Source organism: Ips typographus, linkage group LG6 (genome assembly GCF_016097725.1).
Source record: "Ips typographus isolate SLU linkage group LG6, UJ_Ityp_2.0, whole genome shotgun sequence".
Lineage (NCBI taxonomy): Eukaryota > Metazoa > Arthropoda > Insecta > Coleoptera > Curculionidae > Ips > Ips typographus.
The window spans coordinates 4,032,663-4,059,130 of NC_138427.1; the positions used below are offsets into that span (position 1 = coordinate 4,032,663).

Below are 26,468 nucleotides of genomic sequence, written 5' to 3' on the forward strand. Positions count from 1 at the left end.
TGCTTGCATTAAATTTACGCACAATTGTTACACGTCAGTGGCCTTTGTATGCCATTTTCAACCATTGTGCATTTCTTTGGTGAGATTGAGAACTTGTTTACAGTAAAAACGTTCACATATCAGACCACTTTAAACATCCAAGAGCGACGGCAGAATTTCCATTACGAACCTGTTCATCATACGTCAAAGCGTCTGATAGGGCCATTTATACTTAAGTGAGAATTAGTGTAGGCTGTGTGCTATTACAAGCCCTTGTATTATTTACAGGATCCCATTAGGGTAATTAGTAATTTGATGCCATAATTGCGGACGGGACGTTTAAAAAATCCTCTCAGTGCTGAAAGGGGTGTTCGTGCTCTTATATTTAAAACGGCTAACGTTAATCTATTCCCGTGTATGATTTAAAATGGGCGGCGCAATTAAGGACGCAAATTCCACTCAACTGTGATTTAAAGTTTCGTTGGGCGGTTGCTTTTTTATGGTTTATCGAATTTAACCGCCAAGCAATTTATGTTTTGGTAGCATTTTTATAGTTGCAAATCATGTTATATGAACATTATTAAATAATGACACAAACAAAAATCGACGAGACATGAATTGTTTTAAGTGACGTTTACATGCAATACCTATTTTTAAAACATTAACACGAAGTTAGTAGGTGATATGCCCATCTATTAGAAATAAAATGTGACAATACAGATAAACGTATGACACCCCATAAGCAATTTGGTCTAAAAATTATATTTACTACATCTGTAGAAGTGATCAGAGATGAAACACACAACCTTCTCCACAATGAAAATACATTTATTTTTTAATTTAAATTTTATTGTAGAGATGGTTGTGTATTTCATTCCCCATGATGTATGTTTGTTCCATTAGATATTTTCTTTCAGCTCCTCCCTTTCATACGCAAGTTATAGGGAAATAGAAGCAGTAGTGCCACAAGGCGCAGTACTGTCGCCATTTCTCTATAACATTTATGTTTAAGATCCACCTAGAACTCAGCGAACTAGCTTAGCCCACTACGCGGACGACACTGCAATTTTGACCCGGAGCAGAAACGACCGTCTCTTGATACCTTGAAGAGGAGATAACCGCGTAACAGAAATGGTGCAAGAAGGAAAATAACGATCTAAACGCGGAGAACATCTCTCCTTCAGGATAGAAGGCTACGTGAGGTTAGAAGACACGGACAACGAGGCAACATACCTTGGGGTCAAGATGGACACAAACCTAACGTGGGGAAGCAACATAGAATCCAACAGACATAGAGCCAGAGCCACCAGAGCCAAAAAGTACCCCATGACAAGCAGGACATCGAAGGTGGCACTTCGAAACACAGAGACGCTCATCAAGCTTTGATAAATTGCGTTCAGGACAGCGCTGGAAACATTCAGAGAGACTTGAAGTACATCTCCGCAATGGATCAAGCAGAGCACAGTGAAGATATTCCAGAGAGGATCTACCAGGAAAAATCAGTCAAATCACCCGAAGCTAGAAGCCCCCCACAAACGTCTGCGACACCAGCTATTAGACAAAAGCTCTACTAATCGCTTTTCTCTGTTTCAGATCGACGACAAAACCGGAACAGCCAGCCGCTCTAGAAGAATCACATGACACTCTCCCCGGATGGCAAAAATTTATTCTCAAAATCTGAGCACAACCTCTCCGTAGTTAACCTGGTGCTAACTGGGATTTGACTGCACTCCTGGCTTTTCCCCAGAAATCAATCCCCAAATCCCAACTTCACCTAAACCTTGGGATGCAAAATCACCAGATGGACGAGCTGACAGAGAGCACCTGAAGAGTCCTTCTGTCAGCGGTGGTATCCTTGCTGCTGCAACTTTGGAAACTTCCCAAAAGGAAAAAAAAATGTTAATATGTTACATTACATACGTCTACAGATTTTAAAGTCTCTCATTAATTTACTTGCCACTTGTTTTTTCTTTAAACTTGTCGTGGTAAAAAAAATCAACACCTACGTCAGAAAAAAGTTAAATAATTTTTGTTTACAAATGAATATCTTTGATTGCCATAAATCCTAGATTAAGTTTATTCGACTTACCTGAAAGTTTTTTCAATTACAGATTTTTTTGTGCTATGCCATCTTAAGCAGTAATCGAACTTCTTTAGTAAAATTAATATTCCTTTCTGACAGCCCAAATTTACTCAACAAAACATCTTTAATAAAACTTTACAAAAAATTATAATCTCTAACAAATCTATTCTATTTTGTTTTAAACAGAAGTAAAATAAGGAAACATAACATTGTCCAATAATATAGTGTCAAATTATAATAGTTTTACTTTATCCTTTAAAAAGGATGTAATCCTTCAATCAATCATCCACGAAAGGAAAACAGTTATTCGGTAAAACAGTAGTTAAAACAACAAAGCATTTTATCTTGTATCCGTGTTTTCACGCAGATTATATAAAGTTATGTGTTTACGTACCCGTCAAGCCGTTCAGTTCTTGTTCAACACCATACGAAAATAAGAAAAACATTTCAAACAAACCACCACGAATTCGCTATTTGAGAAAACAAAGTTTTTGATAGCGGGTGAACAGATTATTTTTGTTTGTCATAAATCTGTCCCAAGGGTGTGTGTGGTTTCTGTTACCAAGAATCGGGCAATTGATAGCCCAAGAAGGGTGCTTTCTACCAGAAAATCCACAAGTGATTAAAAAGCTTTTACGATCATTTTTGAGTTAAACACTTTACAAGAGTTTAGATTTCTTGAGTTACTTACCAGTAAATTGTAAATGGGTTTTAGGAAGTTTTATTTAGGGTGCTTAGTGATGAATACAAAGCGTAATTTCTGTGGAATAACCCAACGTTTCACAAGAATTATAATGTTATGAAAACAGAAATTCTAAGCTAATGTTTATTTTGCTTGATAGCGTAATTTGTACATTCTAGTCTAATAAATATTTTAGCACCGGTTTACATAAACGTATTCCTTAACTGTTTGGGTTGAAACAGATAAAACATCCCATTCTAAACTATTCATACAGGTAAACCAGATGCATTTATATAGTAAATTAAACCTGTTTAGCAAATGTATAACTGATGTTTGTTTAATGAATATAACCTGTTCAGTAATTCCAGGCATTTTCTCATTTATTGTTCTAATTTAAATACCGCTAATGCTTCGGTCGTGTCTATAAATTAGTTTTTGGCGTGAATGAATAGTTAGTTGTATTAAAACCTAAAAATTAGTTAGATATTATGAGGATTAATTAACTGGATTAAAGTGAGATTGGTGGAAACAATATTTTATTTTTACGACACTCCCAAGTTTGCCCAGGCCCGCTCTAAACCATTTTCCAAATGATTTCGAGCTTTCAAAGAAATTATAAAGGCAGTCATGTTGCGAATCTGACAGTTTTTAATTTCGGTTATGGGATCATAACTTTGCACATTAATGCAATAAAGTGTAATAATTCGCCTGTTATAAGTGTCGATTTTTGCAAAGAATAGAGCTTACAAAGTGGCCAGAGCCCTTTTAAGTAAATTGGAAGTAACCGTATATAAGTTAAAGGCGTCGATGGAGCACTTTAGACGCAGACAACACAAAACAGGCCCTTTCAGATAAATTACTTTTATCGAAATTTACTATCAGCTTTGGTTCTTATATTAATAACTTTCTTATTGCTTTCTTCTAATTTATAACTTTAACCATTTTAATTGATATTACGATCTCATTTCTTGGATCTTATAAAGCCATTTTCAGTATCCATTTTGCTTAGAGATAGAAAATTGTCAGACATTTTTGAAGAAAATGCCAAGTGAATTTAAGGAATTTTTGTAGTAAGTAGATGCGTATCTTGGAGGTATCTTTACAGCTCCATGGAGTCAAATTTGACCGTTAGGATGTGAAGAAACACTTTATCACTTTGATTGCGTAACGTGACAACTGCCATAATTGTCAAAACTCACTCACTGTACTGAAAGTATAAAATGCCACATAGATGTGTTTTTTTGAGGAGTTGCACGTAAGTTGTGTTTTTCAGCTCCATGGAGCTGTAAACACAAATTTGTCAGTTCTGACGTTAAGGAACACTTGATAAAATGACTGAATCAAGAGCATAATATTCAAGTTGATTTGGAATTGGTAGATTTAGCAGAAATCTTTGTGACTTCTGTATCGCTATACGACGTGCTGTTTTTCTGTTAAAATAATTGTTTAAACATTTTGCTTTATACGCGTGTTTTGTGCTAATTGTACCTTGATTTTTATAAGTAGGCTTACGAAAGTTGATTTTTTGTCAGTGATTAGTATTTGAAGAAAGAGGAATATAGAATAAAAATTTGGAACCAAATTCAAAATATATTTTCAAATCAGGTTATAATTTTTTATAAAGTTCGATTTCTTCCGGATATTTTTTAAAATCGTCAGAAATTTTTCAAAAAGGAAATACTAACGGTGTATAGCAAATTTGAATAGCTTTGTATATTGTTTTTGAATTTCCGAATAGATCAAACTATTGTAAAACAGTTGAAGCAATTTTCAGATTTTTTAAAACATTTTAGGGGGTACTACCAAGACTACTATAAGTTTCATGATAACATGTTTTTAGACCTGCCAGTGGAAAACGAGAGTATTGACTGAACTGTCAAGTAAAAATGACTATTGACACTTGACAAATGACGATAAACGGAAACTTTTCCTGGAATATTTATTTCTTTACCGGATAGTTTCCGATTTGGAAAAGTTTCCAAATTTTTGCGTACCCAATTCTAGTATTTAGTGATATTATTTCTCGAAATGTTTCGATTTTTATTAGGTTAAAGTATATTAGTCATTATGATTTCATGACAACGTGAAATTATCGTTTATTAAAACTTTCTTTCTCCATAACGTTACCATGATTGTTGAAATCGTTTTAAAGTGTTGCAAAAAGGCATTTTGGGGGACAAAAAAAAGTGGTTTACCCTTTTATGTAAAAGTGTAATTTTTTAGCCGTCAATATCTCGAAAACAGTTTTAATATAGCTTCCATAATAAGCGATTACACTTTGCATCTAATTGCAATTTAGAATCGAAAAATTACTTTTCAAACATTTATAAAACAATATAAATACCGAAATGCAATGCATATTTGGTTGTTTATGTGAATAAAATGTTTGTTGAGATAAGTTTAGAGATATAAGGAGTTTAACTCCAAGTGTGACTGTATTTTTCCAGTTAATCAGCGACAAAATGGTAGCACAATTAACATTTTTGTCTCGGTAATTGGCGTATCTCTTAACGAGTATAGCGCGTAGGAGTAAATATTCTGATTTAGACTTCATAAATTATCAACAGTCGCTTGCAGCTGCCTAATTAAACTAGCACGATATAAACGCGAGAATTATATATCGTATGTCCGGCTAACGATCAAAGCTATTGAAATGATTTTTTTTTGGGAAAGTCCAACATTCCTTAATTAGGAAAATTGCCGTAAACAAACTTTTACCACATGCAGGTCTGTTATATCTTTTATTTGGTTTGTTGCACCGGATTAATTGACAAATTATGAAAGTATGTAGTGAATTTGCTGTACGTGGCAAAAAAAAACGGTTCGGCGTTAATTAATTTGCAAAGCAAATTACTATTCAATTACATAAACACTATTTGATTGAACAGAACGGGATACACTTTTTGTCGAGATATCGATATACACCGTCATTAATTATTAAATTAGTGTACGCAATAAAACTCCACTAATTAGCCTCAGCACAATGCAAACAACGTCTAAACCAGTTAATTAATTGATTATATGAGGATGTGCCCAGGATGGAAATTATTTACTCCAATTAGTACAATCTGAGAGATCAGCAAATCCAGATAACAACTGTGGTGTGGTCTTATAAATGCAAATGGTATGAGGTCGTATTTTTGGAATATGCACATTGGATTTTATCTAATTAGTGTTTAAATCCATTTAGGGTATGAAATGATAATGGAGATAAAGTTACACAAAATCAAATTATAGCGCTTATTAGTAATACGGAACAATGATGGATTTGTTTGCACTTGCATTAAAATAGATAATTGGAACTCATAAAATCACTCAAAAGTTTGTAGGTATATATAAAAATGTATTTTAAGGAGAAAAAGCCAATGAAACACTTTTTCTCAGTTCTCAGAAAGTTTTTAAAGTTTTCTATGTTTTTGACGGTTATTGTAAAATTTTTCTTAAAAACACAGCTACAAAAAGTATTAGTTCCACCTTGAGAATCTCCTGGTACTATAGAACTTCTGTGCCGCACCCTACCAGTACTACTAAATTGCAAAAGTTAAAACTTGTGTTTAATAATTTTTACAGTTATTGATTATACTAAAGGGTAAAGGAAATTAACCCTTACTCAAAAGGATTCCTGGGGTTTCTGGAACCCACTGGTACCGTAGAACCCCTTTGCCGCACCCTACCAGTACCATCAAATTGCAAAAGTTTGCTTTTTAAGGCAGACTTCATGAATACCAAAACTTTCTGTTTTTTCATGAAAATACTTCAGAAATTACTTTCCAAAGAATGTTTGAAAAACACCGTGTTTATTTGGAAAAATAATGAAATTATAAAGTTCCTATTTAGGCAAATAATTTTGTTATTAAATTAAAAACAATATTTATAGCTTTCATAAATGTTGTGTTACATGAGAATAGACTTTTGATAAAATATTTCATTATCCACTACGCTTTCGGCTACAAAAGGATATACATAAAAGGGTAAAGCATTCCCATATTGACAATATCGCGAAATATAATTAAATTTGGTGAATTGTAAAATAATAGTTACAAAGAATATAAATGTATAGGGAAATGTCAGTTTTAATTAGTAAATAATGAAGTAATTTAAACGGCCTAGAAACATAATAATAATTAAAATAGGTACCGGCTACTCACGCTTTTTCCGCTTCAATTTTTTGGCTTTTATTGGTTGTTCGATGCATTCTAGAATGTAATTACCTGAAACAAGGAAATAAAATATAACAATCACCAGTACAAACATAATATAAAATTAGCGTTATTCAAAAGCAAAGGGTTCAGTAAAATAATCACGCAAAACTGAATGAAGATTTTTACACACAAAGACGTCTAACAAGCCAGCAATAACCTGCATTGTATCATCGTAGGTAGAACCCAATAAATCTTTTTTGAATAGGCCGTTATTACCGCTTTTTATGGGGGACGACATAGTTAATAGACTCAATTGAGAACACTTTATTAGGAATAATACCAGTCTGATGTACGTTTTTCAAGTACGTAGTACGATTGCATATTATGATAAAAGTATTTACAAAAATTTACGAAAAGGATTGTTACATTATCCATATTTGTCACTTTGCTCAGAATGACTAGAAATGAAAGACTAGAATATCTTTGTGACCGTGAAACTATCTTTACTGCATTAATAATCTTTTTACAGAATCTTGAGCTTTGGTTTCTTATTTTGTTTTGATCCCTTAAGCCAAAAACTCATTTATTCACTCTGCACCACCTCAATGTTGTGGAATTAACTATGAGAAATTGTAATTATTTTTTCATTCTTCACCTAATCAAACCCAACTCACTATTTACCATTTAAGTGGATTTATGTTTTGGAAATACTACTTTCTTTCTACTATGTTTCTTCTCATACAAGTGAGTAACTTGCAGAATACATTTCAAATCTTCTGCTTAATGCCAACGTTGTACAGTTACCTATGTTCTTGCTGTGAAACAGTTTAAAATGATATTTCTGTGTTTCTTTGCCAGATAATGATAATATTAGATTACAGAGCTTGCACTCGTTCTTAGTTTTATCTTCAAGTGCTATTTCCTCTCAGAAGGTTGGTTATTAACATGGCTTTCTCACTTTTGATGCTGCAGCTCTAAACAACTCAATGGAACTACAGTTGTACCATTTCTTTAGGTTATCTGACCAGGAACTGCGTCTTCTTCCTCTGCTTCTTTTTCCCTGACAAATATTCTGCAACAATACATATTTCTTTCCCCTCATCACGTGGCTCAGATCTTTCAGCTTCCTTATTTTAATTGTGTTCAATATTTCCTTTCTCATTCTTCAAAGTACCTCTTCATTGGTTACCATATCTACCCAACATATTCTTCCTTTCCTCCTTCAAGATTCTTCTATACGATCACAAATCTAATACTTCCAGTCGATTAGGTACTTATTTATTCTTTAACATCCAGGGACTCCATCCCATATAGCAACACCGAGAAAAGGTAGCATTCCAATATGCTGACTCTAAGTTGTTAATAATTCTACTGCATAACAGATTTCTCATTTTGTTAATATGTTTCTGGCTTGCCCAATTCCTAATGATATTATGTACTCATTATCCTCAATGACAGTGGTTCCTAAGTATTTGTTCTTACTGACTATCTTTACTAGTTCTCCTTTGATTTCTGTTGCTGGACTGATTCTGTTATAGTCATAAATTTGGTCTTTTTGATATTTAAGGTAAGCCCGCTCTCCTCGCTGTGTGTCACTGCTTGATCAATCAAGCAATGTAAATCTGGCGGCAATAAGTATGGTGTCATCTGCATATTGAATATTGTTAATGGGTTTGCTATTTACCTTTACTTCCGTTGTTATTTTCTCCAGTGCTCTTTGAATGATTTCTTCCGAATAAAGATTAGTGCACTTCCTTACCTTACATCACGTTGTATTTTTACTTCTTCTGAGAGTACATTATCCAGTTTGATATTAGCCGTCTGGTTATAGAATAAATTCGTTATTATTCTAATATCTTCATCTCTATCATGTGTAAATTTTTACTTTCAAGCAATTGAATAAGATGAATATGGCAAACTTTTGTTGTAGTTAGTTGATGTCCATGCATCTTTGAGTCAACACATTAAAGGCTTCTTTTGTTCCTATTGTACCCCTAAAACGAAATTGGGTTTTTCTAACGTCTTGCTCTAATGTCCTAAAAAATCTCTGTTGTATTACCTGTAGGAATATTTTGGGAGGGCGATTCTTTAGACTGATGCTCGCTAACCTTTTTCGGTAATGAAATAAAGGTCGACTAAGCCCTTTAAGGGAAAGATTCCTGTGTTGCATTTTGTGTTATAGAGTTCCACCAATATGTCTATTTGATCAGCTAAGCTGTCTCTGGTGATCTTCGTAGAAGAACCTTCGAGAGTTCGTCATTGCCAAAGATGTCTTCCAGATAATCGAGTTTGGGTACTGAATAGGATTCTCCCTCGCCATCGGTGCGAATACTCAACTAATAAGTTTTGTAAGAACCGAAATTGAGATATTAAGTCAAGAATTACGCTGAGCACTTAAAATTTTACAACAAACAAAACAAATTTGGTTAAATCTTCATATTTTTCAGGAATTTGTGGTCGACACTGCATCTGTTTCCAGAACGTTTTGGTTTGCATTAAATGTTCCCATTGAACAATAATAAGCTCAATCTGAATAATAATAAATACAAGTTGAACCCAGTTAGCAAATTAAGTTTCACCGTTTGAAGCTATTTAAATGAAGGCAAAGTAACACGTGCAGAAACAATAAACATTCGAACGAGTATATCTATAGTTATGGCAGCTTGTTAACTTTTGGCTTGAGGCAAGTCGAAAACCGAATTGTCTTGTGTTAATTTAAAATATATTAACGTTAACGAGTCCACCACATTTCGAAGTCCCCGCGTAAATATTTGCAGGTCACGCTATTAAATTTCTAATTAATTTATCGAGTTGCTAAGTAACTTTTCACTGGCAATGTCGCCGGGACTTTCATCTCTTGTATTTTCCAATTAAAATCCGCGTTAAGAAAAGCGACCTCGCCGAAGCCGTTTCTTACAATGCATGTTAATGATTATTGATCGAAAATTTGAAATAATCTCTATCGTGCAATCAAGGCTTATATCCAATTAAGTGAAGACGTCGCGTCGCTCTTATAAGAGCTGGGCGTCTTGAATAATTCATAATAACAACTTTCTCACCTTAACCCGCCTTGACAACCCACCAAACAAGGCTCTGTGAAGATGTAAATGCAATTAACGTCTTTAAGTGCTTTGGAAAATAATTATTGTAAACACAGCAACACTTTGCTTGAAATATAAATTATACCTTCGGAATAGTAATCGTGCATAAATGCATAATCTTTGGTGATTATTTTGTCAACGAATGCATACTCTGATACATAAGTAGGTTGGCAAATATTATTGTTTTAAAACATATTTATTTACAACGATAATAAATGTGGTAGAAGCTAGTATCTGATCAGACAGTGATGTAATCCTAGCTTAACTTGATTCTTAATTAGCAAATAAATTATTAAAGTAAAATAGAATGACTTACACTGTACTAGAAACAGTGTCAACATTACACATTCAAAATATTTACCTTTTTGTTAGAATGTCTTCCAGAAAACACAATTCTTTCAAACAAAACATGTAACTGGCTTTTTTTGGTTTAATCTGGTCGATTTTTACTCTTTTTGGTGTTTTCGAAACGTAATGCCCTTTTTAATTTAATTTTCCAAACAATTATTAAATTTCGTAGTAACAGAGGTTCAGTAAGTTACATTCATTCAAAAGTAACGTTTGTTTCTATTTGTTTTTAAAACTGGATGCTGATAATATTTCAAATGGATCACCCTGTATATTAGGTACTACATTTTCCAATTCGGCTTTAAAAAGTGTTTGATTCCCGAAGTATTTGCCGTCAAATTTGTTTTCGTAAATAGACTTGGCGTGCAGTGGTCCATTTGCTATCAAAGCAAGTAATTTCTAATGTTTTTTATGAGACACCTTGTATGGTAATGACTTTTTGATTTTCTTTTCCAGAACCTACGTATAATAATGTCATATTCAAAACAACAACACAAACATTTCAAAAACGTGCAATTGTGGAGATATTTGCCGTCAAATTGGTTTTGTCTTCCTTCCCGAAAAAGGTGGACATGGTCTTCATGTACCAAAACACATGTGACGTTATATGACAGTAATAATCCTAATAAAGTGGTCACGTGGCTAACGGTTCAATGACTCTATAGATGAAACTGACCAAATTAGGGTTTGTCTTTTTCCAAAGCATTAATTTGCCCATAGAAATGAAGAAACATTATGGATATCCATGTTAAGAAAAGAGAACAATTTGTAACCAATCCATGGAAGACACAAGTATTCTCAGCTATCCAAATATGTAAAGAGGTTTATTTCCGAAAAAAATATAGTTGAGTAGTATGACATAATTCTGCACATGTGAACTTCATATCATAGCTCACACAAACTACTTTAATTGTGTAGGCAATAAAGAACAATTACCACTTGGTCATCTGCAAAATGTAAGGTATATAAAGCTATTTGCCATTGAGTTCTCTTCCGAGATACTGCTACCTACATGACATTCTTCATTGCTTCAGTTAAATACATTTTAAATTAGATTCAATTTTGATTTGTGAATGAAGCCTGAATGAAACTTTTTGAACAGAAACCGTGTCGAAAGCCTTTGAAAACAAGAAGCTTTTCTATTTGTAGTAGTTTTCCTCTCATTGCATAAGGCTAAATGGTCAGCATGGTTCGGTTCGATATCCTCTGCTTGCTCTTCTCTTTTGTAAGGATCATATTCCTGTTCTATAATATCTCTAAAGTTTTTTAATTTTGAATTGGGTAGATATTTAGTAATATTGTACAGCCCTCAGATAGGTTCTGTAATGTTTCTGCCATGAAAACCTAGGCGTAAACAATGCCTTTACGCCCAAGAGGATCATTTTTACTGCTCCTTTATAAGGAAAGCGGGTGGTAAAGTTACCAAAATACTATACTAATTGTTCAAAATTTTTATCCCTTGACCGAATAAAATTCACAACCTCAAACTTCTTTCAGCCCGTGATTGTGATAACTATAAGTTATAATATTTAGTAGCTGAAATAATCATCACAATTCATTCAGGCATGAAGTGTTAAACATTGGTGATATAATAGTAAACAAAAATCATTATTATACAATCAATATTTGGTTTCAAAACTTAACCCTGAAAATGATTTAGTCTGGTTCTACTTTAAATTGACTATCGCCCGCCCGGAAATTGAATACAATCTTGTTCGGAAAATTAAAATGGGTTTCGCTTTTTCTTTGCCTACTTTGCACCCTAATTCATGTAATCAAATACTGAATAGAATGTCGTCAATATGGAGGAAAATTTACAGGAAATTTAGCTTTTTCGTTCTCGCTTCGTCTTGATAAGGTGTTATTTATTGAGAAGTGGCAGTTTGTTAAGGGTTTTAATGCGTAAAATAACTTGTTTGCGGTTGACATTTACAGAAAAACATTTATTGAAGTAATACATGATTGACTGCGTTCCGTTTTTCTTTAGGCGAATTTAATACGTACACGTCTAGGGCTCCGAAACAATTTTATATCAATGGCTGGTTTATGTCGAAGAAAATGGAGGGGTTTTGCGAAGGGTAGAAATAACAATTTCCCCATTTATCCTATCACAAGCCATTCCAAATTGAATTTAAAAACGATGCACGCACGCACATAAACAAATTCAATTAAAAGTCCATTTTATATGGCCAAAGAAGCCCCGGGTTTTTTTCTATCAGCCAACTCGGTTAGCATGGAATACAGCAGATTGAGTATACAGGGGTAGATAATTGAAAGCCTGTAATTTAGCTACATTGTTACTCAATGTCTGACACAAAAATACGGCTTTAGGTTGACCATTGACTGATTTTCTAGTGTATTGACCACTTTTTTCAGTTCACTAAACCAACAATTGTTTTCAAACTGTAAAATAAGCGGTTAGGTGACGGATTGGCAACAATTTTTTTTATATACCAAACCAGCTTATAATACTGACCTTCCAAACGCAATAAAGTTCAGTGTATAAGGCTTGAATGACTTCTAGTTACGTACTGGGACAGGTTAAATAGAAATCAATTATGGAACATATGCAGGCTAACTAAACTCGAACAAAAGCCGCAATTACCGGCGGTTGCTATTATTCCCATTACACTGTTCAACTTCTCGTAACTGGTTTGAATAGGTATAATTATTACAGACATTTCATATATGGAAAAATAGCCACATTGTTGAGTCGATATAGGTTTTTTCTTCCACTATAATTTTCAAAGAGTACGGACGTTTTTCAAATTGCCATAAATAATAGCAAAACATGTACTGCTTGAATAGAAATTTGAATAATGTTATTCAATAATTATTGTTGAATGCGTTTTTATTATAATTTTTAAATGGTCATTGTTAGTGCGCTAAAGGTGTTTATAAATCGTTTCATGTATGTTTTTTTATCCTTATGCCTTTCTGTCTTACTTTTGTTATTGAAGAATAACCCTTAAGATCTTTCGTAATTAATACAGTTCAACTTTTTAAAAATAACATTTACTCTCTTAAAAGGAAGGATATAGTACACATTGTATAGCTGGGGCGTTCCATAAGTAAAAACACGTAACCAGTTCTTAGTTCCTTCACAATTATATCTGAACCTTCTTCCTTTTTATAACATACTTAGTTGTAGTTAGTGTTCAAACAGTGACATAATATATGAAAAAATCAAATTACTGTACTACTGAGTCATGGAAAGAATAACTAGTTTTTGTACCTGAAGCCAAAGTTGCTAGCCAATTTTCCATTAGTTTCCATGACTTTAAAGATTCTATCAAATACTTTGATGGTATTGGTTCTTTTTTTTTGGTTTTCAGATATCAGATGGAGTATTAGTTTGCATTTGTTGCAAAGGAGTTGCTAGCAGGCTTTAGACCAGGGCCAGAGATAAAGGAGGCGCTAGCTCTTTAAAGAGAATGTGCTTCTCAGATAAACAGTGCTTTCAGACCGCAAAATGAGTAATTTCTTACGATCAAGGAATTTGCCAATAGAATTCAATGATTTACTAGATCAAATAAATGCTGATATCTGTTTTATAACATATTGAACATAGCTGCTAGATATTCTAATAAAGTGGTGCTTTATGGTGAACAAAGAAAAGCTTAGTAATTTATTCGAAATGAAGCAAATATTGACTAAAAACCGGGAGACTAGTAAAACCAGCTAGAACACACAAGTAAATCGATTGACCATGGATCAATCAATCTCTTCTAATGAAACTGCAGATGATCGTTCTAATAAACGGATTGTGACAAAAGAAGAATTAGGTTTGAAGTGCTTTCGCTGTAATAACTTTGAGAACAAATTTTTTGAATGACTTTTGATTATTTGAGATCCTAATACGAGAGCTTAGAATATTGGAAACTGAGACCAAAGCAGATCTCTTAACAGACAAACAAATGTTCAGAAGATTTCTGTACCTATAGACAACCAAATGTAAGGGAAAGGAAGTTGAATGCGTATAATATCCCAAATAAGTTTTCTTCATCAAGATTTAACTATAATGGGAGCAAAACAAAATGCTAGAAAATTTTGATTGCAAAATGATAGTTGACAATCAGTGCCAAAATCCCACAGTAGCAAAAACATAAAAATATTTCACAAATTTGTTTATTTCTATAAAATTTTATATGTAAAAACAATTAGTCGTAAAAAAACAACTGTAAAACTCGGGTATTTATAGAGATTAATAAATTAAAAAGAAAAAAACCACACATATTTCACAGGCCCAGTCGATTATCACCAAGACACCCCTCATTTCCTGTTATGCCTTTAAACCCGAATACCTCTCATAACCTAACTGACAGACCCGAGGTGTAAACGAAATTTGTTTCTATTTGTCGCATCCTGTCTTAATCGTCTTTGTTTTGGTTTTTTTTTTCACATTAAGCGTCTTCTTAGGCCATTAACATATGTGCGGTGTGGGCAATCAGCGGCGGGGTTCAATTTTCTCATCAAGTGGAATGTCAGAAGTTAATTAGTAATTTAAATTGCAGAGGAAATGTATCGGGATAATTGGATCGTGTGCGTAAGAGTGTGTCTGTGATTTTAAATTAACTAAGCCGTTCTAAAATTGTTTTAACCCACATAGACCACTATTGCTTCTTGCCAACAGGCAACAATGCTGCTTGATTTAATGATAATTAAATCGAGGGGTAGGCTATTGTGCTACAGGCAAAATGATTTGAAATTTGATTTGGAGGATTTTAATTTAAGAAGTCGACGCTACTGGTTTTCATTTAATTTGTTCGCTGAACATTTCATAAAAGAGACTCAAATAAAATCCTATCCCATGTTAAACGAACGTCCATTCAATATGTATAAGCACTTAATCTCGATTATAAAAACACCTGGATCTTAAATCATTCAGTATTAAATTCGGAAGCTTTCAGAGAAAGGAGGATTTATTATCCGGTTTAAGGTTGTTAAATCGAGCGATGTAAACAACATTTTTGTAATGAACCAGCTTATAAAACCAATCCAATATTTAGTATCGCTATTAAACTGGTTTTCTTTACAGTCTCATTATTGTTTCCGAATCAGTTTTAGGGACTCAAAATACTTTAAGCCTCATTAAAGATCTGTTAACCCGAAACTATGATTGTTCAAGCAAGTGAGAATGATGTTTTAGTTGGCTTCGGATACATGTTTATGTTCTGCAGGATGCTAGAATGTTCAGTTGCAAGACGTACGTGCTGCGAGCAATTTGTTACCGCTCAATTCTCCACAATTTCAAACAAAAACCGGTAGTGAAGATTGTTTTGCAAAGAGAAACTGGCTCATATTTTGATTTTGCTGCCAAAAAACATTCCGTTGTGTTGATTCTAATAATTTAACGTTTTACGTGTTGCAAATTGAGTGCAACTTAACAGATTACATTGGAAATAACTCTTCTCTAAATTGAGATTTTCAAAAAGAGACGGAATATTAAAATACTGCATCAGTTTGTTTGCTCTGAATGAAACTTGATTTGCTTACTCTGGGTTGTTTTGATTTGAAAAGACAAGGTATGCAGTTTTTGTTATGCACAGTAAATGAACTTTTTGTCGACTTGCCAAGAAGTGCAGGAAAGTAGCTTTATATGCATTTGCACACTTAATGTAAATTCGTATCAGTTATAATAAATGCTAATTCTTCATAAAACTTATATACAGGTTGGATCAAAGTGACAAGACTCGTATTTCCTGGGCTTGTCGCAAAAAAGCGATTTTTTGGTAAAGAACTTGGTGGTGTGCATTTTGTTCAGAAATGTCTTATTAGTTATTATTCACTGCGACAAATGGTAAACACAATGGCTATCAATTCTCTACAAAATACTTCTTTAAATATAAATAGTCCTACAGAAAGCAGAGATTACATAGAAGCATTTTGGTAGGAACCAAATGTCTGTCTTCAAGAACTCCAGATTAAAGTTAATGTAGCCGTTGCAATTATTGAAGAATGGGGAAGATTGCTTGATATAACTAGTGGAAAGGTAGAGAAAATGATAACGAAAAGATTATAGCAGTCCCAGTTTGTGGATTTTATGTATGAACGAGTAGCTGGAGGATGAAAGAGGAGAAGTGTAGTAGTACTGAAAACGGGAGATCGAGAGCAAGTGGAGGAATGTCTGGGAAATTTGTAAGGAGTGATAACGAACGAATAAAGTTTGAATGTAACGTATAGACTGATTTGTTGGAACTGCTTGTATAGGGACAATTATATGCAGAGCAACATGTTGAGAGAGTGAGAGCAAAAGTGAGTTAAACGGGAAGGGTCATGTCAGAATAGAAGAGGATTGGATAAAGGAAAGGCAAGGATGATTATGGAGGGTGGGGCTGCTCTGGTATCATGTATGGATGCGAGATTTGGAGTGTTAGAAGGCATTATAGACGGATGAGGAGGCACCTGGCTATCTTTCTCAAGTTTTTGCTGACCGTGGCAACGTAAAGCGATAACAGCAGAAAGATGACTGATGGTCAGGAAACAAGATTTAATAATTGGGTAGCAGTTGTGAATATGGATGCGAGAGAAAGACGCAGAAGAGGGCGATTAAGGAGAGAAAGTGCAGGTGACAATGAAGGATTGGAAAGGGTGGTATATGATATTCATTGACAATCAAGTGGCTTGGGATACGCTGCAGGTCCAAAATCTACATGTGTGAGTGTACATGAGTGTAGCAAATAGAAATTAAAGAGGGTCGTATAAAATGAGTAAACAGGGAGAATGACGAAGTTGGAGATTGGGAGTAAGGGGTCAGGAGAATAGCGATCAATGACAGAAGATGAAGGGCAAGTTGAGCGAAGGCAGATAAATGTTTCAGTTGTGCAAAGAGGTGGTTAAAAATAAGGTCGTTGCAGAACAGTTGCTCATCGGAAACGGTAACTCAAACAGTATTTGTGGAAATGCAGTCTGGCTGAGAAAAATGGTGAATATGGTACAAGTGAGCATGTCAAGGAAATGTGTGAAAGAAAATGAAAGAGCACGTGGATGCCATATGGGGATAATGTGGAGTGTGAAAAATGGATATTGGAAGAAGGATGATAGTGAATAAGTTGAGAAATAAGTAAAGAGAAGAAGTAATAAATGAATAAGGCTTATGGAAGAGTGTCGGACAACTTAAGGAAAAAGTAGGAAACATTTAGACGAAAAGATTACATATTTATGGTTTCGTTTTGAATTTTTGGTAAAGTGGTGGATATCGTTTAGAGTGGTTGGTGGTGTGTAATCTTCTTCATGATAGTAAAAATGTCTTTTTGTTTTATTTTGATTTAAATTCATGTTTTTTCACTGTTTTCAAAATCGAACTCATATTATAATCAACTGTAATTGCTAATCTTCTTGAAAAGGTATTTCTACATCAAAATTGCACAGCTTCAATTTCAATCTTTAATCCCCTATCAGTATTGACTATTGATAACATTTAAACAAAATATAATGAGAGAACAGCGTTTCCTGATATCTTTATCACCATATAAGTGAGGTATTTTGAGATATATTCAGTTACCTGGCTCATCAGCATTGAAATGTTTGTATTATGTTTGCGGCAAACAATTGAAATTAATATTAATAATAAATGCGAAAAGTCACTTCGTGGTGGGCTTAAGTAACGCGAGCACGTATGAGCAGCATGTAATTCAATACGCGTATTTTATTTACATTCATGATATTCACATCCTCGACAAAACATATCATTTACACAACTTATGCGGTACTTCTTTCAATCCGTTGACTTTGCTCGCAGTGTATGTAATTACCATTGAAATCGGTACGGAAAAACTGACAGAGGTAATTATGATTGATATTATTTAAATGCGTTTCCGTTGAAAAAAGTGGGAGAAAAACGACGGGGTTACGAGGTTTGGAAACAATCGACTGAGTAATTTACATTTAATTCCGTTTAATTAGGTATGGTAGTTCTGCTGCAAAGAAGGCGATTATAGCCCAATGGAAATAAAAATAAACTACCGCAGGCGCGCATACAAAAATCTTATTTAGAACCAGTCGAGAGCTTTTCCAGTAGGTTTATAAATTTATAAACCAGTCCAATTAAACTCCGCTTAATAAGCGTTGTAAAAGGCTATACTGTGTTGTTAATGTTTAATTATCAATTATTTCTTGAGTATCACGAAGTCGTTTCAGGATTTCCTTATTAAGCAACAGAAGAATGCTTCTCGATAACTTGTCTCCGTCTTAATGGGGCACAGTCTTAACAAATGGATGTTGAATTGTCGACATAATTGATGTAAAAGGTTGCAGTGAATTAACAAATTCCTCGGTTTTAATTTGTTCTTAGTTGTATTATTTTAAATCAAAAAATCGCAAAAGCGTAAATTGTAACCGAGCCTAAATTGAAAAGCTTTTTAGCTTTATAGTATACAGTTCAGAAATCATTGGGAAACCAATTTCAAGATTTAACACTAAATATTAATGGAGTAACTGTAAAAGCATTTCCTAATAACCCGGTGCAATATTAATGAGAGAGCTGTCCTACATAAAGGCATTTCACAGCAATTCTCTCTGCTTACCACGCCTGATGCTTTACTCACTTTTTTACAATACACAATTATTTTATATTAATAAATGTTTAATATAATAACGACCCGTGGTAATTAATAATGCAATTTATGGGCAAGGCGTATTGTAAAATAAACAGTTTATGTCATGATAAATTACAACTAAACGACCATTCTCAACGAACGGTCCTTAACAACGGTACACTTCCTACTTTTGCAACTTCATTAAAAATTGGCAAACAATAGTGGACAGCTGAATCAGATTGGACAATTCACACAAACCCATAAACGACAATTATTGTATCAGAAAATAGACTTAACTAGCCAAACCACGCAAAACACAGCTGTTCAATGTTAAATAAAGTATGAACAGTATCAGGTAAATAAACCCATAAAGAGACGTAACATCGAGGAAACGCGTAGTGTGGTCAAGTCTTTGTAAACAGACCTCCTGCTGATTGACAGCATCAATTGGGCTTTACAAGACCCTTACTTCTTTAAATTTATTCAAATACCTAATCATCCTAAGTCAACATTGTGATCGACTCAGCGTTGTTCGAAGCAACTCCAATTTAAAATATTTTAGCTGTCTACGGGGTCTATATTTGCAGAGATATATACGGATGTATTACGTTGTTAATCTCAGTATATACCAGTGTTTGTATTAAATATTGGGTAATTTGTGTTAGTCTAAATTAAAACATAATTATTTCGCTAATTGGTTTGGTCACAACTATGCTCAAACTTGTTTTCAGTATTCGGTTGCAGCATCAAACACTAGATGGACATTCATCACCAAAGCTAATGATCTCTAAAAATTACAGTTTGATTTGTTAGTTAGACTTGGATTGTTGCTTTACTTATCGCAAATCACAGTAGCTACAGGTTATAGCACTTTGCTAAATCTAGTTTTGTCTTTTTGATCAGATTCCATAGCCTTAACAGTAGCATCTTAGTGACGCTGAAAAGGCGTTTCCAACAGGCCTTTCACAACGGCACAACACATGAAATACTAGTATTTCCTTTTCTTTTGGCAGAACCTACTTTGCTGCTTTCTTCCACCTTTACGAGACTGAAGATGCCCAGTTAATCATCCTTGGCCTCAGCAAAATCCTGATTCCATTCATCATTTACAAAAAGTGCTCCAATTTACGGAAATGCTGCATTTGTACACTTATCTCAACTCAATTGCCTTCATGTACTATTTCATCGTTATTTTCATTACCATGTTCTTCTTGGATTCTCTAGTAATAAAGTGGATAGAGTACTATTTAGCTATATTGGGTTAGGTATATCATTTTTCTGTAAATTGCGCTCGATACCTTCTCCACCTATTAATAGCATTGCAAGACCAAGAACTTCCAGGAAGAGCCTTCTTTATCTTCTTATCTACAAAGGGTCTGATAAATCTTTCAACTTGTAAACAGCACCAAGTATCATAATTTTAGTCAAATATTCTGTTCTAAGAGGCTTGCAATACCTCTTAAACGCTTCCACCAACACACTCCTGTAGAGCTTCTCTGGTTTAGTTAAGAATACTGGTAAAAACTACTTCTGCCTTCTTACTTGAATGATTAAGCTGTGCTGCAATTTTAGTATCTTATTCTTTCATCTTCAATCAACTCATTTAGATAGATTCACAATTTCTTAAGAAGTTGACGAGGCCATTTGTTCTGAAACCGTCTACTAACTAACTAAGTTCTCATATGAAGCTGTCTTGTCCATATTTTGTTATGATTGTTCTTAGCCTCAAAGTTTACCTTCTGATATGTTATTCGTTTTAGCTTTATAAAGCAGTTTCTTATTTTACATTGTGTTTAAAGTCTGTGTATTTTTAAATTTACACACAAAGATAATACTCAATCGGAACCAATTTTAAAATGTATTCAAGAAACAAAAGCCCAAATGCGGTATTTGACATCCTCTATCAAAGTCAAATAAGTATTTAGATATAATGATATGAGCAAAACAGTTGGAAAACAATAACAAATAAGTCTCAAAAATCATTATGGTGATAAATACAGGACATCAATGGGTTAATACGTTAAAACTGTTTCCTGTGTTGGCTTTCAAAGTGCATTTGATTACATAAACCTCTGATTACAGGTACGAGTACGTGTCATTAACACAACCATTTACGGTCATCATATCTTTCACTTGATATCCAAACACATGCACTCTGAAAGCAAGTAATACTAGTTGTGAATCGCAGCGCTTGCAGAAACAGGATATGAAGCGTTACATTACTAAAACCAAGAGCCAACAGTCCTCAATTCCATTATTTTAATCTGCTAAAACGAAACGTCATTTAACGATGTTAAATTTCCGGCCAACGGGGTGACCGAACTAATCACGGAATGCAGTAATCATTTTAAGTGACCATTTAATAAAAATACGGTTCATTCTGTAGAGCGACTTATCTACTTAACGTTTTACAAAGATGTCTCTTAACGGCCTCCAACGCCTATTAGAAGTCTGCTTTTAATATACATAATAAGAAGCCGTCATAGGCGTAGGCTGACAAATAAGTAATAAAATATTAGAGCCGCTTACCTTTTCACAAAACCATTCAGGAAATGAATCATATCGAATTTAGACGCCTCTGCACTAAGGAAATCCCTTAGAAATACCAGGTGTAATCTTTTAAAAGCTAATTGCACTTATATAAATTACATGGATCACGAAACATAAACTGTGAGAAGGGGAGGTTAATAGGACAGCTGACAGCTGTAATTGGTAAGTCTTAGGAAAAACAGGGGCGGTTCCTTGATTCATGATATGATTGTCAGACGTCCGGAGTGGAATCGCTTTGATGGCAAACAAAACAAATCCAGGACGATTTTGTTATGAAACCGTTCCAAAAACGGCAAAGATATTTTGATTTCGTTTACACTTTAGAGGTAAAGTTGTCAAATTTTGATCGGTTTCAGGAATATTAAAAATGTTTTGCAATGTAGTTCTAGAGGCTTCTGGCAATTATGATAAACCTTTGGAGATGTCTCTGACAATTTATAAGAAGGTTTCAGAACTCTTGATGGATATGCAGACAGTTTGAAACACTGGAGAATGAAAAATGAAGAACTGTTAAAATTCGAATTGAAGAGCCAGGATATTTTTGAAGATTATTTGTTATTCCCTTTGGTCTTCACTCATTTTCATCAAAATGAGCAGCAAGGGCAGTGGTAATTCATTAATGCAACATGCATACTTGACTAGCTGCTAACTAAACTACAGGTGAATTCAAAACTAGATTATTTAGTCTCAAATCTATCATTTGCATATACATTTGTATTATTTTTAAATTTTCCCTTCCCCCTTTTTTATTAATCCCTTCCCAGGGTTATCCCAGGTGTAACCAATATTTCATTTTCTGTCACCAACGTCAGTATTCTTTTTTCTAATTAATTCACAGTATTTTTGAATAAGTATCGTATAGAGCCGAAACTTGATTTACTACTTTCACATAGCTACATCTTTCAGCTTCATCGACAACACAGAAACTGTTAGGTAATTGAAAAGTATCTGAAAACAGTGAAACCTACATTTCTGTAGACGTGGTCTATGGATACTAATACAAGTAATAATGTTGTTACAGAAAATAAATTTTATAGACGATCCTAGTTGATTGGAGCCTCCTAAAACGATGATTTCTCTTAAAGTAGCAATTTTACAAGCAGCACATCTTTTCTTGAATATCAAACGTGTAGGTAATCATCGGAAATACACTATCGATTTTGTAGTAAAAATTTTATGGGAGTTTAAACATAACTTTAAACGAGACATTACAATCAAGTGAGAAATTCCGACCATATAGGAAATAAGAGCCGTTTCACTGGAAGCAAATTTAATCAAAGGTATGTATAAAGTTTCTGTGTTCAGCTCTCCACTTAGAAAATAAGGAGAACCGACGTTCTAATCTTTTCCTGCAATCGCCCGATGTTTGATCGTAGTTCCCTGGCTTACCGCAACAGCGCTATTCCAATAATTGAATCACTCTCCAATAGCTGTAATGCGCTAATAATACGTCATAATGTGCGATTGTATAGCCTGATGAGATTGCTTTGTTTCGTATAGATGGCGAATCAGATTCTTGCCTGCGAGCAGGGGCTCTCAAATAGATTGGGAAACGTAATACAATTTACTTTCCTTGTGTATATATCACCCGGCGTTCGTGGTGGTGTTACGCTGATTAACTTTCCATGGAAACTTCTAATCCATTGTCGTTTCTTTAATATCGACGTAGTGAATCATTGATGAACATTAATAAATTAAGTGTGGGCAATTTTAATAAAGGTTTTGCACCAAATTTATTTTTAGTTCAAACTCTTCTGTATATTAGCGTACAGATCGTTTAGAAACGTGCCAATAGCAAATTTGCAAAAAATTAATTATTTAGTATTAAAACTATAACCCATCGCCTTCTACGTAAAAATGACGTCACGCAAAAACAGCTTCTACGTCACGAGGCACGTCTCGTCGCCTAAAATGGCTACTCAGTAAATTCGCGACAAGTCCAATTTTAAAACTACCAATCATTTGGATCGCATAACCTCCAAAAAATTGTCAGAACGGTTTACAAGTGTCTTTAAGGCCTCTACAAATGTCCTAACCTTTAGAACCAAAGGCTTCTTCAAAACGATAGAAAAACCAAAATTCTTGTAAAAACTGTTAGACGCCTTTTCAGTTGTAGTAAACATAAGAAAAATCGTTTTACATTGCCAGAAAGCATTTCAATACTATCGTAAACCTCTTAAAATTTATTTAAAATAAAAGGGATTTACAAATGTCTTAAACCGGATGACCAGAGGCCTCTAAATACTAGCTAAAACCTCCCAAAAATTGTCAGAGGTTTTTACAAATGTTCTAAATCTTACAAAAATCGTTTAAAATAACCAGGAGCCTCTAAATAGTATCAAAAACCTCCTAAACATTGTCAGAGTACCCTACAAGTGACAAATATGTAGCTTTATAAAAGTCGTTTAAAATGGTCAGAAGCCTCTACAAGTGTCCTAACCACTAGAACAATGATTTTAATATATTAATTGAGAAACAAGCAATGGAAGAAATAATTATCGCACTAAAACAGACAACATCACAAGCGCTAAAAACGTGCCTCCTGACGTAACACGGCACTTAGACCGAATTTCGTCGTTTTGGAGCGCAATTCGATTCAAACGCATCGCAAAACAAGCGACGAATTCAAACTTTGCCAAAACCGTTTTTCATAAGCAGCAATAATAATTAATCAAATGACCGAAATTAAAAGAAAGTGTGAAACGTCCCTATTATCTGTGTATCTACGGACTTGTAGCAATAAACTTTTGCATTATTTTCAAACAAGTTTCTCTACGCGATAAATGCATTAATAAGATAATCATGGCGCAGGAAACTCAATTTGTTTTAGTGTAATGTGCCTTTAAAACCAATCGGCTGTAGAAGTAATTAAGCTGCGTCTGGAATAAGAAAATTACCATCCAAACTTCTCAAAATGTCGCTCTTCGTTACTGCTAAGAAAGCTTTGTTTTTTGGCGTGCACTTGAAAAGGGATAATGGAGAAAAACACTACCCATCATTAAATGGTCATTAGTCCGGAGAGATTAAGTACTGTTTGCTGACGTAATGTTCTTTTAATAAATCGGAAAAGAAACGGTCAATCCTTGTAAATAAAATACTAAAAATGGATATTAACCGTAACTGTTAGTAAAATGGTATAAATGACCACAGCGTCCAAAATCATAACTATCCAATTAAATATACGATCGTTGTGGCTTAAAGCGCATTAAATAGGTTTAACTTTACATGAACTGTAACGCATTTTAAATCATATATGGGATATTAAAATTATATGACAGTTAATGGACGTACTGGTAAAATAATTTTACATTAAGCGGCTTAAAGCCTAAAGAATTCATTAACACAGTAAACAAAAAATGTTATATAATATAGAGTTGACAGTTGACCAAAAGGTGTTGTTTGTTAATATCCCTACTAAAGACATATCATGTGGAAAAAACCTTTAAAGGATTTAGCATTACATAATTTACATGTATCTAAGAAATTATTCTACCTAGCTTTCCAACATCCATAAAGATTATAAGATTTACAGCTACTTGCAACGTTGAACTAAATCCAGATTAACAAAAATCTCTAATCCGATTTCTCATGTCAGTATAAGTTGATATAATCTACTAAGTTTTGTATCTCTCTATTATAGTTTTGAAGAATTTGATGATGATCAAGAGATTCTAGACACAAATTATAAATTGGATTAAAGGTATAACCGTAAAAATCGTTTGGGAGAATCAGATAATCCCACGTTTTTTAGATGTTATTGGTAGTTTATCCAATATTGGTAAATGATTACTGTTAAATCAAGAAGGAAAGTCTGTAAACTCAAAAAAAAAGGTTAAAAATTCAAACCTTGACTAAACCAACATCACGGTAACGTCACGACTTCTTAGTGATACATTGGATAATACAATTTATACCCTCAAAATTTAAATATAAAATAAGTATTGGCGAAAGACTAAAAGTGCTATTTTGACAACCTCTTTCTGCAGAAGAGTTTCTACAATTTCTGGAATCTGAATAAGTTCTAGCATATGGACAGGTTTACTTCCAAATTCACTAAAGCTAGATTTTCTTGAAGAACTGATGTTCCAGTATTATGGTGCCTTTCTGTATCTTGATAGGTCAAATAGGTCAAATCATATGCAGCTGTTGAGGGAGAATATAAAAAGACCTGGCTAATCATCTTGGACATTGTCAAGATCTTTTAAATTTATTGTACAACGAAACTTCTATTACATCAACAAATAGTGCAATTCCATAGACATTCTCAAATTAAGCCAAAAAAAGGTTATCATTTCAGCAGGCAGATTTGTAATAATAAACTGGCTTCTGTGTTGTTGCTTAGATTCAGATTGGTGCAAATGTCATAAGAAAATATAGAAATTGTAATTTTTTTTTAATAATTTGCTTAAAAATTGTTTCATGAATTCTAGTTGAAATAGCGTCATTCATCATCTATGATGAAATAAATTATATCAATGTTGTTAACATTAAAGCAGCATATAAATTAAATTCAACTCTGTTGATTTAAATCTTGCATTATTGGTTCTAAATTTCAGAAATTTACTTTTGTTACTGCTTTGTTTAGTTATAGAAGAGTGTAGTCGGACATAGTTTGTAAACATGATATTCCTTAATCGAATAGCTAAAAGTAATTATAAACAAGAGTGAGTTGTTACCTTATTATGGATCATCCTTGTAAGGGTGATGCATGAAACCTGGGCGAAATTTATGGAATAGTTGCCTTCAAGCGGGTTGACGCGTGTCTGGCTTAATTATAATGGGAATATTCATAAACGGGAACTACTGAATGGGGAAAATTTAATTAAAATGGCTTGTTACTAGAAGAACGTTGAGCACATAAGTGAAGTTGTGTGTTTTGCCGGGGTGTGTATAATTTATTAAAAAAGTAATTAGGTGCTCCTGTGTAATATTCATAATCGAGATATTAATTTCACTAATTGAGGCAGGGAGGAATACAATTTATTACTAAGAAATTACTTTGTGGGAGGATGGAATTTTGTAATAATATACTTGATTAATTTTGCC

At 33.8% G+C, this 26,468-nt stretch overlaps 1 protein-coding gene across 3 annotated transcripts in view; it reads right to left on the minus strand.

The window, feature by feature from the left end:
* Positions 1-26,468, minus strand: part of LOC145730160 (LIM domain only protein 3-like) — a 66,677-nt gene that overhangs the window by 31,004 nt on the left and 9,205 nt on the right. The window contains exon 2 of one of the 3 annotated variants that reach the window (XM_081981203.1): positions 6,893-6,955. The exons of 1 other annotated variant lie outside the window; for it this stretch is intronic. The gene's annotated coding sequence lies outside the window, so the exon portion shown is untranslated. Of the gene's footprint in view, positions 1-2,456; positions 2,478-6,892; positions 6,956-26,468 lie in introns of those variants that run through there. One more of the 3 variants, XM_081981205.1, reaches the window with a different exon arrangement.